This window comes from Haemorhous mexicanus, chromosome Z (genome assembly GCF_027477595.1).
Source record: "Haemorhous mexicanus isolate bHaeMex1 chromosome Z, bHaeMex1.pri, whole genome shotgun sequence".
NCBI classification, from domain to species: domain Eukaryota; kingdom Metazoa; phylum Chordata; class Aves; order Passeriformes; family Fringillidae; genus Haemorhous; species Haemorhous mexicanus.
Window position 1 is genome coordinate 75,677,720 of NC_082381.1, and position 19,376 is coordinate 75,697,095.

The following is a 19,376-nucleotide window of genomic DNA, read 5'->3' on the forward strand; positions in this document are numbered from 1 at the left end:
CAGTAAAGTTAGTGCACTGAATTTCTTAGTCCTTTCTCCTGCTATAATGGCCTGGATACCTCCTGTTGTCTCAAAATGGAGAAAAGGATCAGCTTGCCCCTCAGCAGTAAGAGAGAGATCACTTTTCCTTCATGTTTCCTAGACACTTTGCAGCATTCAATCATGTGCCACTTTATCCTGTAAGTGTTGTATCACTGTACTCCAAAGTACAAATTTGATATGATCATTGTCTTTCTTACCATTTTTAATACTTAAGCTCTCCTTTTTCTTCTCTATCTCAACCTTTTGTTCTTTCTCCCTCAGAAGGCTGCCAGCTTAGTCCATGGTTACTACCTCTTCTTGCTTTCTCTAGAGATACAATGGAAATTCCTTAGGATGTGAGATGTGGAAATTTCTTTTGCTAGTATGTCTCTCACTGCTTTTTAACTCCCTTTTAGAATATTGAACCATTCTTCTCCCCATCCCAACAATGCCTCTTATATTTCCTTATAATTAAAAAAAAAAAAAATTCTTCCAAGTTCCCATAATTTAGCCAAACAACACATTTTGTAATGCCTTGATATATTAGGAGTAATGTTTTCATTATTTGTGCATTCTAGCTATTTATTCATCAGTGTCCTGGCCATTTATAGGCAGCAGAACAGCTGACTTCAGCTGACCATTACAGTAGGGGTTTCATTCCTTTTCTAAATCAAACTGTCATCCTTAAGATAGATGAGGCTCCCCCGTTTTCCAAGGCAGAATCCATGAAACTTTTGTTGAATGTGAAATGCAGCTTGGAAGAGCAGAAAAAATTGCTGCTGTGGCCATCACAATACTCATTTTCCTCCTCACTGTTTCATAAGGATCAAAAATTGCCCCTAAAGGTAGGACTCAAGCAAATCAGGGACTCAAAACTAGTTAAACAAGGCAATTAGGACAGATATGTACCTGTAAGTTTTGGGAGCAGCAAAATTTAGTAAAGGTATGCCTTTACCTGGTAATCCTGCCTGCAGGAACAAAGGGGATGTTGGTCCCGTGTATCCTCCGCTGATCTTCTGTGCTATTCCATAATATTCTGCTTATTTCACAATAAGTTAATGAGCCTACTGTGTTGCAACTCCACCCCAGAGCTACTTAATTCGTTGGGCTGGCAAGTGTACTGTTTGCTGGGATGACAAATACCAGCAGAGCTCCCAGGTCACCAGGGTTTGTGACATGACCTGTGATTGTAGTCTGGGCAGAGTCTGGGACTAGCACGAGTGCATCCCTGCCAGACTCTGTCTTGTGACCAAGGCACCTCAAGGGCATTTAAATAAAGGCCTTGATCCCTTTAGGTCCCTCCAGCTAGTCACTTGTTAATCCCTCTTTTTCCCTACCAGAAGCTATTCCCCATAATGATCCTGTAGCATCTCTGCCACTAACAGTGAGAGAATGGTTAATACAGTGATTTCCCCTGGAAAAGGAAAAGGCTTAAGAAGGTGCAAGTGTTTATGTTGGCTGTTTAACCTTGACAAATATCATCTTTGGATTTGACTCTTCTAGGCTGAGTGATTCAGTTCACCCTTCCTCCTTTCCCAAGGGTTGGGTAGCCTGGGAAGTGAGTCCTATCACACTCATGCCCCACACCACCACTAATAGAATTTTGCTCTGGGCATCAGCATCTGTGATCTAGGAGAAGAAGATTTCACTGTAGGATTCTCTATTCAGAGTGCCATTGTTCTGCCAGTGCAAGAGAGCTTTTCATCCTCCCTGATCAGACTAGTCAAGATTCAGGAAGTGATGAAGAATGGGTAGTGGAAACGAGCACAACAGTCCATAACACACATCCTGTCTTCAGCTAGAAGATGACCAAACCAAAAAAATCACAGAACCCACCACAAAAATCCAATGCTAGCATAAAAAAGGAGGCATAAATGGCTTTCTGATGGTAGTTTTGTTATAAAATACCTCATCACTAACAAAATCATAGAGAAAAAGCCTTCTTTTCTGTGCTCAGAAAGGAGATATGCCTTGAGATACAAAGCACTTGGGATGTGAAGGAGGTCTTAATGGGTGACTTGCTTTGATTAAGTCAGCCTGTGAACTTTGAGCACTTATTTCTTAGGCAATCTTCAAAGACTACATTCCCTCCAGATTCCTCAGAGTCAGGCCTTTACACGAAATGTACTTATCTTTGTATTGAAGAGTTGTTTGCACTATGGTAATTCTTGCTTTCTCAGCTTACTGAAACCCTCATTACTGCCTGTGATCAGTTGGTACCACCAGTCATTTTTCATTTTTTGGGTTCTGCTTGATTTCATCAGGCTTTCAGAGCTATGCTACTCTCTGCACACAAACAGGCTCTCAGTTCTTCACTATCAGAAGGAAGTAATTACTGTGGTCACAGCTCACAGCCCCTCAGCCATCACTAATGCCTAAGGAAATTTCAGAAGCATGGGCCAAGACAAACTCTATTGCCTATCACACAGTCACCCCGGCACAGTAAGTTTTCTGACATTTTTGTTGCGAAGCCTCCGTAACGTGTTCTGTGTCCGGCACTGACACAGCTGTAGTGTCAAAGTGCAAATGCCTGGCATTCTTCAGTGCACTTATCCTCATGAGGAATACATTTCCGATGGAGCAAAGTCCCTTCTCCCTGCTTGTAGATGGGAAGTGAGGTCTCCAGAGAATGAGATTCAAAAAGTTTCATCCCTGTACACTTTTGACTATCCCTCCTACCTGCAGAGAGACCCTTAATAGCTTCAGGAACTAGAACATCTAAACATGAGTTAGAACATGTCCTGAATTTCTTACTGAAAGCTGCAGAGGAAGTAGTTTATGATTCAGGGAACTGGGCATAAGTGTTTTGCAGTCCAAAATGTGACTGAAGGTGTTGGTTAATATTTCCACCTTCTCATACTTGGTTTCAAAAGACAGCTGATATATTCTGTACTCAAAAGAAAGATTTAATTTCCCTTGCATTTATTGGTAAAAGACCAAGAAGGTACATCAGATTCCAAAAAGAAGTTAGAGAGACAATCTGTCCATCATTTGAGAAATGACCAAAAACAATAGTTGTGATTTTGTTGGGTTGTTTCCTCTTACGATTGGTTGGGCTCTAGACAAAGAATATGCACTTGGCAGTGAGAGACAGCTACTCCACTGCACTGTCATTGTCAGTCAATGGCTGACTGGAAATGCATAAATAAACTCTCAGACAAGATTGGTAAAGACAAGATGACCCTAAAGAGGCAGCTGAGGACTGTAGGCTAAAGTCCCAGGCAACCTCTAGCACACCTTGAAAACTGATGACTGAACATTTTTAATATTTGTATTCAAATTGAACCACACTGTAACCTGAAACTATACCATAAAACAATTTTGGCTAGAGCAGTAATTTTCAAGATTAAACCACTTAGTCGCTTTGTTCCCTTTAGAGGTAAATTTTAAGAGCAGAAGCAAGGCAGACATTTCTGGACTCCAGCATGAGGATTTGCATAGGAACACCAACCTCATGGTGCAGTTTTGAGCACTATTGAAATCTAGGGCTGCAGTAATTTGCAAGGTAGCAATAGCATCAATTTCATGACTGTACCACAGTAATATTTCCTGACTAAAAAGAGATGGAAAACCTGATTTATTGCTGATAAGAAGATCAAGATTGGGCATACTGGGGTTTTTTTGAGAGTTGTCAGAGATTCTAGGCATTTTCTGTATTAAATGCTGTTCATAAAAACTACAGCAGCGCACCATCACTTCTCTTTTACTGATGCCCATGCTAAATATGGCTTCTCAAGTGAACAGTGAAGTTCAGGGCACAAAATACAAATAGCTTTAATTTAATAAATTCAGTAAATAAACCTGTAAGTTCTCAGCTGGAAGGACCGAAAGTTGTATGGGAAAGGAAGCACTTGACTGGCTGTGGAATGGGTGGTGTGGCATTAGGGATTTTGTTGGATGGCATGTACATGACATGTCTTTAAAATTGGTTAAAATAATACAGAGCATGTTTATCTGATTTTAAGACATAAATACAAACAGCTTTTGACAGAAAATAAATATTGCAAACAAACAAAAACAAAACAAAAAAATATCCCTGACTCCAAAACACACTCCAGAGAAGTTTGAAGTTCTTTCCAGATAAAGCTCAGATGCCATACATGTGTCAACTGCAGGGGAAAATATTACGATGAACCTGTGAATTCAAGTTTCTATAGTTTTGAGTGCCTAGTCTTGCAAGTCAGTGAAATTAATTTTCATAAATTAACTACTGGATTAATACAGTAATAATCTCATAACTTTTTGATGCATGACCTTCAAATGCTGTGTAAAAGTATGGTAAGAAATTGACTTGTGACCATTTGCTAGAGGGATTCTTTTTGAAACTGATTCTTTAAACAAAGTTCAAGTGGTCCAGTTTTATGGTTTTTTTTTTTTTCAGAGGAAGGGTGGTGGGAATATCAGCCTTGCTGTCTTGCTAGTGAAAGAGAAAACAAACAAAAAAATCCCTCTTATTTGTATTCCTTGGCAGTAAAAACCATGGTAAGAGAATACCATTATTCCTCTGCTATTCTTTTCCCTGATGCCATCCTAGTCTCAACCTGTCCATGCATTCCCCTCCTGTTTCTTATTCAGAATATGTGTGGTCTGGCTAGACTACAACTTAATTACCAATTGTCACTGTTCATTTCTTTTCTTGGTGCTCTTATCCATCCACATTTCTTCCCCTTTGAATACCATAACATCTAGGCATCTAGGTTTCCTTTTTTTTTTTTTATGGTTCCCATAAACTTGAACTCTCCCACATTCATGCAGCCTCATCATTCCCTGGAATCTCTATATCCATCTTTTTCTTGGTATTCCTAGTCTGAATTTTACAATAAGCCTTCTTCCCCACAAGAAAAACAGAGCACTCCAAGAACAGAGGAATAATAGGCAGTGAGGTTTTTTTTTTTTTGTTAGTCTCACATACAAATCTAGATCTATGTTACAGAACCTAGAAGTCAGTGCAAAAGAAGGCAATGAAAAATCATACATGTGAGATTTGAAATGCACTTACATATGTCCACATTCAGTGACTTATCTCCCCTTTTAGTGATGCTTCTGTTGATACTTCAGTGGAAGTCAGATGCTACAAGAGTATGTACAGACAAATCTAATAATTTCCACAAGATTAATATGCTGTAAGGCAAATACTTCTTCACCTTAACCTGAGAAAAAGCCTCTGTCAAGACTGTTGAGGGGAAATGGGTAAGCAACACTCTGTATCAATTATTTTAATAGCAGGGACTTAGTCTGAAATTAAGAGATGAATAGTTGTTCCTGATGCTGTCCTTTAGGATCGTCATGTGCACTCTTTAAATCAAGTTGAACATGTTCACTACATTTGCTATTAACAACAATAGCTGACCAACAGTATTACTGCTCCTATATTGTTTCTTTATTTCAGAACTTCATTTCCTCCACATATTACTGTTTCTGTTTGGTTGGATAGTCAAATGTGGAGTGTTTCCCTTTAACCACATCCAGAGTAGAGGTTCAATGTAATGAAATGGTGATCAAGTGACCCAGGGAAACTCCTCTAGGTGCAATACAAAGCATTTCCATACAAAGCCCTGAAGGAGGATTGCAAAAGGATGACTTAACCCTTTCATTAGAAAGACGTCTGTCTTCCTGTCAGATTCATTCATCTTAATTTAGTAGGTATTATGCAGGTACTTCAAAACACCTTTCTGATTTTCATGTATATTTGACTATTTTCCAGCCTGAAGCATAAGATCAAATCCCACCAGTCATAAAACCTTTATACTGATTTCAGTGGGTTTGGATACAGCCACAAACCCACACAGCCAGGAAAGAAGTTACAAATGCAGGGGAAAGTACTACAATGACAAATACAGCTCAGACTGACACTACATGCTGCAACTGCACAGATCTTCTCTGCGAATAGTAAAATCTGTGCAGTAAGAATTTCAAAAAGCATAAAGAAATAATTTAGCAAGCATGGAAGGTGTTGAACTCAACTCCCCGTCTTGTCATGGAAGATAAAGATGAACTGGAAGCCTATGGCTGGCTAGGCAGTATGAATCATAAACTGGCTGTGCTCATTAACACTTAAAAGAAGCCAATACAACTCTATCAGTTCCTTCTGAAAGCTTAAAAATCTGTGCTTTAAGAAATCAGAGAAATAAGACATGCAAAAGTACGGAGTACCTGTACCAGTCAAAGTAATTTGAACATACATAACTTTATAAGGGGATAAAGAAACACAATAAAACACTAAACCAGTCAGAGATAAAAAAATTAATCTACAAAATAAGTTATGTCAACATTACTAACCTCCTCACATGTCCATGGCAGCAGTCCAAACATAGACTAACATCCTTATCCAAGTTAAGAAGCATCTGAAATAGTCAGTCTCTGCAGTATGTGGAGCTCCAGGGCATGCATTGCCGGGTAAAAGGCAGCTTTTGTAATTTGTGTTCCCACTCTTCAATTCTACCACCACTCCTGCTGCCTTCCTACCCACATTTGTCATCATTGCCCGAGAACTTTCCCAGCTGCTGCTGCTTGTCAGCCTGTGAGCTCTTTTGGGTCTTCCAGGACCATACTTCAGTGCTTCACTTGTGCATGAAATATAAATTTACCCTTCAAAAATGGACAGTATTGGCCATGATTTTTACTTGTCTCAAGATCTTTCACCTTCCCATTTCTGGCTGCAGCCACTGTCAAAACAGCATTTGTCTATAGGAATATTTGTCAAAGATTTAATTTCTGGAGGTTTCTGGACATGGCTTGCAGTCCTTCAATCACCTCAACCTTATACTTTTTTTTTCTTTAATAGAAATATTCTAAGTTATTGCTCATCTTGCACGTAGATAATGTCTAGTTCAGTTGTTCATTTTCCTTCTTTCCCAACAGGTGCCAAGAGAGGGCTCTTCTCTCTGACAAGTCCCTGTCCACACTGAGTACTTCAGTAGCTATGAAGTATTTATACTTTCATTTACTTTGAACTGAAGAACACCTCCAGGAGATGTAAGGAGAACAGTGAGCTGAAATTTCCTTTCCACACTGCATTTTTTTCTAGTAAATTTTAGATAAGTATTTCTGAAGTGACTTTCTGGGCAATAGAATATGAGGTAATAGTGTGATTTGAACCTCATTCTGCTAAACACGCACACCATCTACTTTCAATTACTTTGCCTGCTTGATACCCAACACCTAAATTCAGGAGTCCAAATTCTCTGTAGCAGCCTGTGGAGGAATCTAGGCACCTTTGAATGGTGATTCTTAGCGTGTAAATTAGATCAATAAATTCAGAATATGTGACCACACCCTCTATAATCTACAGATCAAAGAGAAAGGTCTGCAGGAGTGCACTGCATGAGGGATGTATAGCTCAGGGAGAATGTGGTTCAAAGTACCACTAGTATCTCCAGTAGGCAACAAATATTCTTTATTAGCTCTAGTTTAACAACAGGTTTGGACCTCATCTGCCTTGCTCAGAGAAACTACCATGCAGGTCTGTGCTATCCTTGGTGCTTTGGATGGACTTTTTGCCTCTAGCATAGCATAGCACAGAGCAAATGCAAAGCCTATCATGTGCCTTGGTGCTGCATTCAAGGCAGCACTTCCTCCTAGAAGCCAGGAAGTGCTGAAACTTGGGTACAATAAATAGGAGCATAGACTGCATCTTCCCAGGAAAAAACACGTGGTGGATAATGTATTTTTTAGGGGCAAGCCCTGTCTCTTGGGATCAGCACTGCTCTCCCAGCCTCTGGCTTGTTGCTGAGCTCAGCCCTGTGCTACAGCTCAACCAGGTCCAGGTGCTCACGTGTGTTTGCATAGAACCCAACAAGCTTCTGGGACTCAGAGGTCTGTTGTGTGGAGGGTATTTGTACTCCCCAGCAGCTCCAGTCTTCATAAGGAGATCTGGAGGCATCTGACCTGGATGGGCTTGCTGGAAACCAGGTTGTATCTGCCAGGGTTGTTTTTCTGTGTGTTTTGCTGCAGAACAGTGGCAACAGTAGTCCCAGAGGTAAAGTGGTGTGAGAAACAGTGGAGCTGTGCTTGTGCCAAACCTTAACAGTCTTTCCATAACTTGCATAAATAATCTGCAATCCAGATAACTGATATTTGACTGTTGTAAGAAATACAGATTCTAGAAGTTTTCAGGATACTAGACAAAGAAGAAACCGTGAGGATAGACAGAGTATCAATTTGAAAAAAATTAGTTTTGTAAAAACAAATGCAAAAACTAGGAAAAAAACCCTTAAAGTACTACCATTATCAAAGGTGAAAATTTAAAAGGATTACTTAATGAATCTTCAAAGAAAAGAGGATATAAAACAAAGTTCTGACTGACCTGTTCTGTGTGAAAACATTTTCTTTCTCATCAAGCATTTTTATTCTTTTATAAACAAGTGCATTTTTTATGGAAGTAAAAAGTACCACAACCTAGATTCTGCCATGATTTCTCCAATGAAAATGAAAATATTTTGATTCTTCTCATTAGTTTAATGCAGAATAAAACCTTAAATAGAGTAAGTTTGTTGACCTCTGCTTGTATAATAAGTATATAGAGATTAATCACAGCAGCTCCCTTAAGTTTTCTGAATGTCTTTTGGCATTATAGATGAGAAGACTGGACACACTGACATTTTTAGGGTACATAAGTAAACAATTCAACTTGACTGACACACCATGTCCCTTCGAAGGAATTGCATTACTGTTTTCCCATGAAACTTGTGTTTAAAAAGGAAAGAACTGCATGCATTATTTCAAGGGATGAGGTTAACAATAGGAATTTAAACAGCTAGCTATAAACTTAGTAAAGTGAGGATTAGTGCAGACTGTGGTGCACATTGATTCCAGACTGCAGATTCGTGGATTTTCATTTTATACTAGGTAAACAACCACACTGGACCACTAATGATATGCTGCCTCCCGTCTGGGTCCCCAGCCCAAGACAGCCACTGTCTGCATTTCCTAGATGCTGACAAGTCAGTGCAGCTGAAGACAGTGGATGCCATGAGTGACTGGTGGCCATCAGATAAGTTCCAGGCATCTCCAGTGAAGAACACAGGTAATGAAAAACTTTAGAGGCTGCTTCTGTAAATTCTGGGGCATATACTTATGGAGTTTACAAAACTCTGTATCTGGGAGCTGAGATGGCTAACTCATTTGTGTTTGTAGGGTGCTCTGATCCTAGTTAACAAGCATAGAAGAAAATAACTATTATAAGTCTTGACATAAGGGACAGGTTACATACAATAAGCAAGATAAAGTCACACTAAGACTGAGAGGAACCAAAGCAAATATTATGACATTGTGTTACGTATTCAGCATTTTGCATTTGGAATACTGAAGTACCTTCTCCAGAGGACAAAGGAAGAGGTCCAAGTGGCTTCCTCTGAGCATCTAAGTGACTTTTTCAGCTGAATAACAGTACTTGTGTTTCAACAAACCACATTCAGTATCACTATAATACACTGAATGACATAAAGGTTAAACAGACTTAATTTTGGCATTTCTGCTGTTACTTGACTTTTACTATTCAATGTAAGTGACCAGTATTACATAGACAAAAGAGCTTCACCCTTACATATAATCTCTTACCTAAAATTCTACACAGTTAACACTAACTGCCTAATTAATGTACCTTTACATCATATGCCCATTTCAATTAATTTTAATTATATTATTATATAATCAATAAACACCATGTAATATATATATATACTACGCAATATTAATATTTTGAACATTTAATGTTATTTTAGTTTTTATAGAAATGTATTGATATAATTTATAGGTACAACTCAATATAAAACATTATTTTGTATGTTGTTCTTTCCTTAAAAACCACTTTCCCACTGGAATACACACTTCACAGCACTGGAGACATTTATGTTTGATTAACTTGACTGTTCTGCTTACACCAATGATTATTTGAGGGTATTAAAGGGATCTTAATTTAAAGGCAGAAAAGGCATCCAGAGAACTATTAGGGATAATAGCTAAAAGGACTTGTGACTAAAGGGCTTGTCCTCTGAGATTTAAAAATTGCACTGAATTGGATGCAACCAGCTAGAGAAAAGTAATAGCATTACAGAAACCAAAGAATACATAGTCTGAGCCTATCAGACCATCCCTAGTCCATCCAGATGTAAAGTTGATGTACTAAAATCAGTTCAACTTGCCTACATGACTGTACTTCTTCAGTGGGAGTATATTGCACTGAGATGGGGGAAAGTAGGTTTTTAGTCTGAACAGCTAGGTCCTAAAATGGATGGTGATTGACCACGGATAGGTTCTTTGGAAAATGTTCTGCATGCACACATTTACAGCATGTGCAAGCCTATTTACAGCTATTTGACCTAGAATAGTGTTAGCCTTGCCAGAACTCAGAGACTGCCAGTCCAGGCCTTTCCTTGCTCCCTCCTCTTTGAACACAATCTGCATAACTCTCTAACTCATGCAAGATTCAACTGAAAAGGCTTTCAAAATAAAGTCTATTCAAATGAATAGTTCTTAACATGTCTATATATATGTCAGTTTCATACTACGAACCAGTACTGCCCATTTCTAGATAAACCCCAGATATTGCCCAAATTTTGCAATTCTCACAATGAAGCCAAATTCTATAATGTCCAGATGAGCTTCTATATGAACATTCAGTCACAGTGTGCCTATAACCACACAAAATATCAGTCCCTGGTGAAACCAGAAGAGGGACTTTTAGATAGCTAAATTTCTTTTTCAAGTACTTCAGTTTCAAAGACTATATTTAAAACTTTTTCCCAATTTTCCAAGGCTCAGAAGAAAAGTTAGTCTATGCATGCCAATTATACTGCTGTTATAATTTTTAAAGTAACATTATTGACCATGTTGTATGACAAAAAATATTCATTGTTTTTTATCTTTCCCTAGCATGTGTAACAGAAAGGACTTGTGTTTCTTTTCCAGGAATCATTTTGAGACAACTTCAGAGTCAACATAGTGCATATAAGTGGCATCAAACTGCACCTTTGAAATTACTGGGATTTTTGACATATGAGCACATTCTTTCTTGCAAGAGTTTGCCTGAGTGGTACTTATATTGATGTAATAAAAGAAGTGCAAGACCAACCAAGGCATGAGTATTTCTCCACTATTGCTCTCTATTCAATTGCAGACATAATTACTGTCATAACAATTCTCAAGGCACTGGAACAATTGCAGCATCAATTAAAAAAGGAATCCAAAAGGGTTCTTGCAGCTCATAGAGATGTTATTTAAACTCGCATTTGTCAATCCCTTGACGTTACACCTGCTACGTGGCAAGACACTTGAATTCTGACAAATTAATATTTTTACGCAGTATTTGAAAGAGGAACTTTTCAGGCTGGTAGCAGGACAAAAGATTTTGTGTACTGCTAATCAAGGTATCACTAGGATTTTATGAATAAATTAGAATGCACACCTTGTCATCTCCCTTTCTATCTTTTGAGAATATTGCAGAAAAATCTTCTTGTCTAGGAGCTCAAATGACCACAAGCAATAAAACAAACCATAGAGAAACAGATTAGGACTCCTGTCACTGTCTTGTCTGCATAACCTACACTTGTACATAGCATGGCTTTGTGCAGTAAATATTTGGTGTAAGAAATGCTACAGACATCAGCAAAGTAGGGATTTTTTTTCACACTTAAGTATTTTTAAGCCAAGATGATTTGCATACAATGTTTTAAGATAGAATTTTTGCAAGGTGTGGTGTGGTGACTTGGTGACTCTTTTGGAGGTACATGTGTTTTCATTCTCTTGCCATGCTCAGTGCTGTGCCATGCTGGTAAGGGCCAGACTTTTCACAGGAGGAGCAGGAGAGCAGAGCTGCCCAAAGGACAATTACTGCTGCCAGTGAAGAAATGAGGATGCCAAGTTTGGGTGAAAGAGTTCAGCTGCCCAAGGAGGCAGAGGCTTCATGAAGACTTAAGTAGAAAAATCCATCTCTGCTATGAAGCCCTAACATAGATTATGGTTTTTCAAGTACTTAAGGTATTGTCTGGACATGTTTTGGAGCTGTTTTATACTCTCACACAACACAGAGATCTTCAGATTGTGCACTTGATATTTCCAAAACCTTCAAAACTTAATGCTTTTGTTTCTAGAACAGGTATATTCATATTTTTATGTCTTAGAATAAGTTCAAGGAAACGTTCAATGTTATTTTAAGTGGCATGATTTTCTTTTACTGTGCATGTTGCTTGAAATAGTAATGTTATTTTGTGACATGGATTGGATACAGAGAAAAGTAATTCCTGATCCTCTTATTTATTTTGTGTGTGTGTGTGTGACCTTTGTCAGCTCTGCAGCCACACTGGAGCCAATTTCTCCAATTATCTGAGACTAAAAGATTAAATTTTGCGTATTCATAGTCTTGGGAAGAAGGGGATGTCATCAGGATTATGACAAACGTTGCTTGTTATGGTAACATTTAACCTGATGACAGCACAACTACAAATTAACTAAGCCATAGTTCTGAGTGAAAGCTTCAGTTTCAGCTGTAGACACTTTTGAATTAGATAAAGTAAGCAGAAAAATCCACATTTTAAAGATTAGGCATGGGTTAGTATAACATTATTTCATGAATATTCAGGTAAAATTAAAATATTATTTAATCTAAAATTAGGAAATGGTAACATCTTTAAATTAGGTTGACTAATATATATATTTTTTTTTGCAAAGCTAACCAAAAAGGCACCGTAGGTACTTTTGTCTAGCCTAAAAATGAACCTAAAAATGAACCTTGAAATTAAGCCCCCTTAGTTGAAGCTTTCTTTGTGGTATCTTGCCACAGTTGCATTGCTTTCCTGATCACTGCCAGCAGTTAGAAATGTTCTTGTCCAGAAATGCCATGGGCATCTACTTCTGTCTTCAGTCTGTTCCATTCTTTCTCTGATTCTCCTATTACATTGTTCCTGGATTACTTCTTAGCTCCTGATTCATTGCAAATAGAGTCAGAGATTCTGAGATCCTTGGGCTCCACCTCATCAGGGTCTTTTCTCAGTCATTTTGTTCTTAGCAATGCAATAAATGGCTAGCTTATATTAGCAGAAGATAGAACTCCATAGGCACCAATTGCTACACAGTGTTGAAAAAATCGACAGCATGAATTTGTCCTGGCATTGCAGAGAGAGAGAGAAAGAAGAAAATTCCATCAGATGCTGAAATACTATAGATGGGATTTAGGCAGAAAAATGGCTCAAAAATCACTCACTATTTCTTCCTCACTGAAAGCTGACGTGTTCTCTAACATCTCTACTATCTTTTCTGGTACCCATTTCTCTAGTCTCATTTCATTGCATACATTCATTTTTAAATTATATCTCAATTTTAATATTTAACAAGTAAAATAGGATTAAAGAGCTTAAAAAAGCACTTAAGAGAAGTCTAGACACTGTGACTTTTCCATTTGACTGATAAATGGAAAGTAATTTCAGACGTACTGACTTTTAATAGCAAAATAGTGGAGAATATTGAGTAAAAAAATATTTAATATGGCAAATAAGAACTCCTGATTTTTCCAGTAGCTGGTTATGTGACTTTGGATCAATCACTGCTCACTGTGCACCCATTCCTCTGCTTATTACACAAGATGTTGTAGTGCGGGGACTGCTTTCTGCCCCATGGTTTTATGTCTGCAATGCTTCTCTGCCACATTGGATGCAGGTGGTCACTAATGATGGACCTTACAGTCTGGGATGTCTGAGTCTTCTGAGCCCAGGCTTGCCAAAGCAGTCAGGACCAAGGACTTACTGAATATCAGTTTTTCTAACTTGCTAAGATAATTGAAGAAGCCCATACAAGGACATCCAAGGCATTAGCTATTTCAGTTATGAGATAAAATAATGTCACCACTCAGTGAAAAATGCCATATAATCTTGCTGAACACAACAGGTGTATTTCTAATAGTCTTGCATTCTTGTAGTTAAAATAAACTGGGATTTACAATTTTGATGCAAATTATTTTGCTCTGGAAAAATTAACTTATTATTTCTATTATGAGTCAATAACCAAATTATCATAGGTGTTTAAGCTCTTATTCTAGCCGCTAAATACCTGATTCTTGATTCACAAAGTAAGCTAAATATCAGGTTAACTCCTATCATAATCTGATACAACTACCTTGTTCAAGTAGTAAGCTCTGGGCAAGTACTTAATATCTTTTCCAAACCTCAGCTAAAGAAAGCCATGTGGTAATTTAAGGATTCATAGCTGAGTCGTTCAGATTCTGGCATACTCAAAGCATTTTCCATTTGTTAAGGTTTGTGACAAAATTTTCAGGCCATGTGCCTAGAGTCTGGGGAAATGCAGGGTTTTCAGGAATTCCATTGGGAGATGTACAGATGCAGTTCTGGGTCTACAGAAGCTGCACAGATTTGTTTTCACCAGTTTAGGGTCACCATACAAAAGGGCGTGAATAAGGTGAACATACACCACTGAAGTGAGAAATAACTGGAGTAGAGCTTATGGAGTTTCCAAAGGATTTTGTGATTACAAAACTGTGACAGTGTTCTTCCATAATTTTTAGTATACTTGTGTAATGTGTAAAATCTCCCAAGGAGATCACTTTTGTTTTTAAGACAAATGTCTTACAAAAATATTTGATATTATAATGGGAGAAACCATAAATATAGCTACAATTAGAGCTCTTGTATAATGTTGCTCTTCAGGAATGAGGAATCCCGAATATTTTGGACTTTTTGATTCTTGTAAAAATAAACAATACTGTGGTAAAGCAACTTAAACTACATGTCACCAAAACCAATTTCAATTTCTGCAGAGAGCATCAGTTGTTTGTAACTATATATAAATAATTTTAATGTTTTAACAGTAAATTAATCAAATATAGGTTTGAAATATTAATTAAAATGAGGTTATTTCAATAAACCATTTTGATTAGAAAAAGAAAGAAAGGAAAGAAATTTTAAAATTGCTTCAATTCAAATATATAATTTTAACATGCCTGAGCCAAGCTTTCTTTTTTTTTTTTTTTTTTAATTTGAATTTATATATGTTTATGAGCCAATTCTCATTTCTTAAAAAAAAAGAAAACTGCCCCAGGATATTTTATAAAAAGAGCTTTGTACAGAGGAGAGAAAACAAAATTATTACGTTTGTGGATACAGATTTTGAAACATTTGGTGTTGATTCAAAATTAAATGTTTGTGCTTTCTTTTATTTCATAAGAAATCCAAAAATCTTTTCTAATTCTACCCAAGTAAAGGCTCCATTCTCCCCTTCTACATCTCAAAAATTTCTGTCTTACATGGAAAGAAACACTAACAGATTATATAAGTCAAAATCTAAGTGTCAAAGAAATCCATTGTCAAGGTCTGAAAAGACTTTAAAAACACACCTGAGATATTAGGTTGAAGAGACACATTGCAAGACCTTGGTGAAGCCCAGGTACTCCAGCTTTCAGTGTGCAGGGAAACTACATTTTCTGTATACTTCAGGTGAACTCTAAATTCTCTACCATTGTCTAAAAATGTGTGGATATGCAGCAGAGGAATCAGGGGTTTTACACAGAGACAATAAAATCATAACATTCCTGAACATATCTCATGTTTCAACAGCAACGATTCCTGGAAGAGCAGGATTTACCGTATGGCAAGTGTGCCACGTCTGTGAAGCCCCACTGTGGACCTTAGCACAGGCCATGAGATGATCTCCCCAGTGGGTTACTGCATTAGCTCAAGATTAGTTAAGTCTTGGAACTAACCCTGACAGGGTCTCCAGAAACTGATTTAGAGAAAAGAATTTTAAAATTATGTGATTAGCAGCTAAGTTGCTAAATTTATTTCCTCAAATGCAACAACATCACACCATCTATTTAACCACTGTTGTCTCAGTGTAAAGGGGAATGCAATATAAGATAACTAAGAGATTGCTTGTGCTGTCTACCCAGCAGAAAAATATTATTTCAAATGGTATACATTCACTTAGTTTTCTTCTCAAAGATATGCTACAAATCACATTTATATTTTCATTTTTTGCTGCTGATCCTGCAATAAACTGTTATGCAGAAACATAAAACTGAAATTAATTTTCCAAAAGAAAACTTTCAGTGAAACAAGAGGAAAAAAGAAATTTTAAAAATTATATTTCAAATTTCGAGGCATGTCACAGAATTGTCATGAGAAAAATGGAGTTTAAAGGCTTGGTATTTCAGCTTCTTCTTTTGCTCTGAAAACTGAAAGTACACTTTGATCTGCAGAGATCCTTTGTGTCTTGTAAATTTGTTATAACTTCCACCCCAACTACATTTTCTCTTCTCACTGTGCTCAGTGCAGATGAGAAGGAAAAAAGAGCGTGTGAGAAGAGATAGACAGATATAGGCAGTCACAACCCGAGTGCTAACCTGAGCCCAATCAGCAGCTCAGGCTGGACACGGTGGTTTATCTGGATAACCTGCAGGATCACAGCCACTCCTGTGTCACCGGACAAGCCCTGGAGACAAGGCAGAGCTTTCCTGACAGTCCCTTGCTTTAGAGATGCTGGTTTCAGATTTCCCATGCTTTGTCCCGCAGCCTGCAGTGATGAGCACCTGGATTAGGTGTAGGTTTGGTCACCTGTAGAAATCCCCATGCTCCTACCTGGACTGGGCCGCGCCGTGCCAGGCCGACGGCGTGTGTCCCGCATGTCCGTCCTGCGCCCGCTCCGGCCTTCAGGGCCTGCACAGCAATGCTGCAGTGCCGCTGGGCCGAAAATAAAAGTGTTCAAAGGGGTAAAGTATGGGCTTGTGGTGTGTTTACACGAGTTCAAGGGTTCCTGGTCAAAGCTGGTTTGCACCAGCTCTGGCACTCCTGGTCAGAGCAGGAGTGAGAGAGATATGCCCTATCTGCATCTGCCTATGTCAACATGTCCCCTGCGTGGCCTTGGAGCAGGGATTGCTTACACAGTGTGACAGAAAGCAATTATTTCATCTAAGAGGGCCTTTCTTTGCTGGCTTCTATTTTGCTATGAGGACTTAAAAAAATAAATTATTTTTCTCACAGGATTTATGAACCTCAGCATCTCTGTAATCAGTGCTTGAATACTCTCTGAATAACATTAGGATTTTAACTCTAGCAAGCAGAGGTGTTGTCTTTGGTGCTTTGTTTCTTTGTAACAAAACGTGTCTTTTTCAGAAGCTAAACTCCTGATGGACCTTAAATGCTGGCTAACTGATTGGAAAAGTAATTTTGAAGGAAATGGTGTACACTTGTTCTGACAAGGGAAGGCTCATTCTTTGATCGAAGTCCAATCCTTTTATACCTGTGCTCCATCACAAAAAATTGATATTTTGAAAGCACTAAGACTGTGTATCTCCCTAATGCTTGGATCAGAAAGGAAGAAGAAAAGCTGAATTGATCTCCTCCAAGTGCAAAGTACATCAGGCATGAAAATTTCTAGAAGGTGTTTTCTTGAGTTCTTACTATGCAGGAACCAGAGGTGCAGGTCATGCAAATCTCCTGTACGTGGCATAGGAGAATTTGATCCAAGTTGTTGTCAGAACAGTTTAAATTCATACTCATTTTTTTTGTCTTTTGAGTAGTAATAAATGGCCTGTATCAGGAGCAGTGTGGCCAGCAGGAGCAGGGAGATCATTCTCCCCCTGTACTCAGCACTGGTGAGGCTGCACCTTGAGTGCTGTGTCCAGTTCTGGCCCCTCAGTTTGGGAAGGATGTTGAGACGCTCGAGCGCGTCCAGAGGAGGCAACGAGGCTGGTGAGGGGCTTGGAACACAAACCCTGTGAGGAATGACTGAGGGAGCTGGGGGTGTTCAGCCTGGGTGACTTTATCATTCTCTACAACTTCCTGAAAGATGGCTGTAGTCAGGTGGGGGTTGGTGCCCTTCTCCAGGCCACAACTGACAGAACCAGAGGACACAATCTCAAGCTGCACCAAGGGAAATATAAGTTGGATTTGAGGAAAAAGGTTTTTATGGAAAGAGTGGTAAAGTTCTGGAATGGTCTGCCTGGGAAGGTGGTGGAGTCACCATTCCTGGATGTGTTTAAAAAAAGTCTGGATGTGGCACGCGGTGCCATGGTTTAGTTGAGGTGTTGGGGCATGGGTGGGACTCGCTGATCTTGAAGGTCTCTTCCAACCCAGTGATTCTGTGATTCTGTGATTCTGTGACTACAGAGTCATAAGATTATAAAAATATTAAAATAGGATACCAAAGTTGCTAATATTCCCTGCTCTTTTTGTTTTTCTGGTTTTATTATTTTATTAAATTCTTTCTCCTCTAGTTGCTGAAATCTAAAACATTCACCTGCTTTCTGAAATGGCTTGAACTTTAGGAGAGAAGGGGTTTGAGCATATCTTAGATGATGTATCTTGAATATGGGGAAAAAACTCCCCCTTTCTTCTTCCTTCAAGTGTTGCTTTACACATATAAACATTCAGCACTGGGGGTCCATCTCAAGAGAGATCTCAGGAGCTGAAAGACACCCTTCCTGATAGGTCAGACAATCTTCCTTTACAAAAAAGGGAAGAGAAGTATTTTGAAGCAGGTTTTGGTTTTGGTCTAATGAGCACTGTCACAGCTGAGTTATATGCAGATTTTTAAAAACAAAATAAAATAATAAAAAATTAATGTTTTCAACCTGGAGCAGCAAGGTTCTTGTGACATCCACAGTTTTTCAGAGAAAAACTGAAGCATAAACATTCATTGAAAATATTCTCCACTGATGCAATATGACTTCATTTGAGCATGGCCTCCATGGAACGTTACGGGGTTGTTGCTAAGAAACACTGATATACGACACCAAATTACATTACTGACATTGAATTTTTACTCCTTTTCATGTTATAGCTTGCTTGAAAACAGCTGCAATTATACCATAAATGGAAGGGAAGTTACCAGCCTCTATTCAGTGCCTTTTGTATTTAAGTTACAGGCTGAAGTCCTTATCTTTTTACTATATGTCTATAATGGTCCTACAGTATTTCAGTTAAAAATAATACCAACATTATTGATGGTCTGCATCTCCTACACAGTCATCTCAACAATAAAACAAATGTCCTCTTTGATTTTTCGCCCAATATATGCTAAATTGCAGGAAGCCAGGTCTTATGGTTTCTCTATTTTCCATGTTAATGTGACAATCCATTTTGACCTGCAGGTAATAAAATAAGAAACATTCAAACTCATAGCTAATGTTTTCAGGGTACTTCACTTTTCGCTTGTTTTGATCTATGCAATTGACCAGTTGAAAGCTGAAAAGGAATGGATGTTTTTTAGTATGTATTTTAAACCCCTGTTCTTTTGTAAAGCATATGGTTGTTTTTCTTCTTAAAGAGCCACTCATCCAATAGTTGATTTATGGCAAGTATACACAGCTTGTGCTAGGGAAAGTATATCTTAATTTATACAAACAGAGCTGT

The 19,376-nt window shown here is 38.3% G+C and overlaps 1 protein-coding gene across 2 annotated transcripts in view; it reads right to left on the reverse strand.

Annotated features, from left to right (window-relative positions):
• The window catches only part of GHR (growth hormone receptor), a 150,134-nt gene extending 133,389 nt beyond the window's left edge, over positions 1 to 16,745 (reverse strand). The window contains exon 1 of one of the 2 annotated variants that reach the window (XM_059873613.1): positions 16,602 to 16,745. The gene's annotated coding sequence lies outside the window, so the exon portion shown is untranslated. Of the gene's footprint in view, positions 1 to 976; positions 997 to 16,601 lie in introns of those variants that run through there. The other variant, XM_059873614.1, reaches the window with a different exon arrangement.
• Positions 16,746 to 19,376: the final 2,631 nt, after the last annotated feature.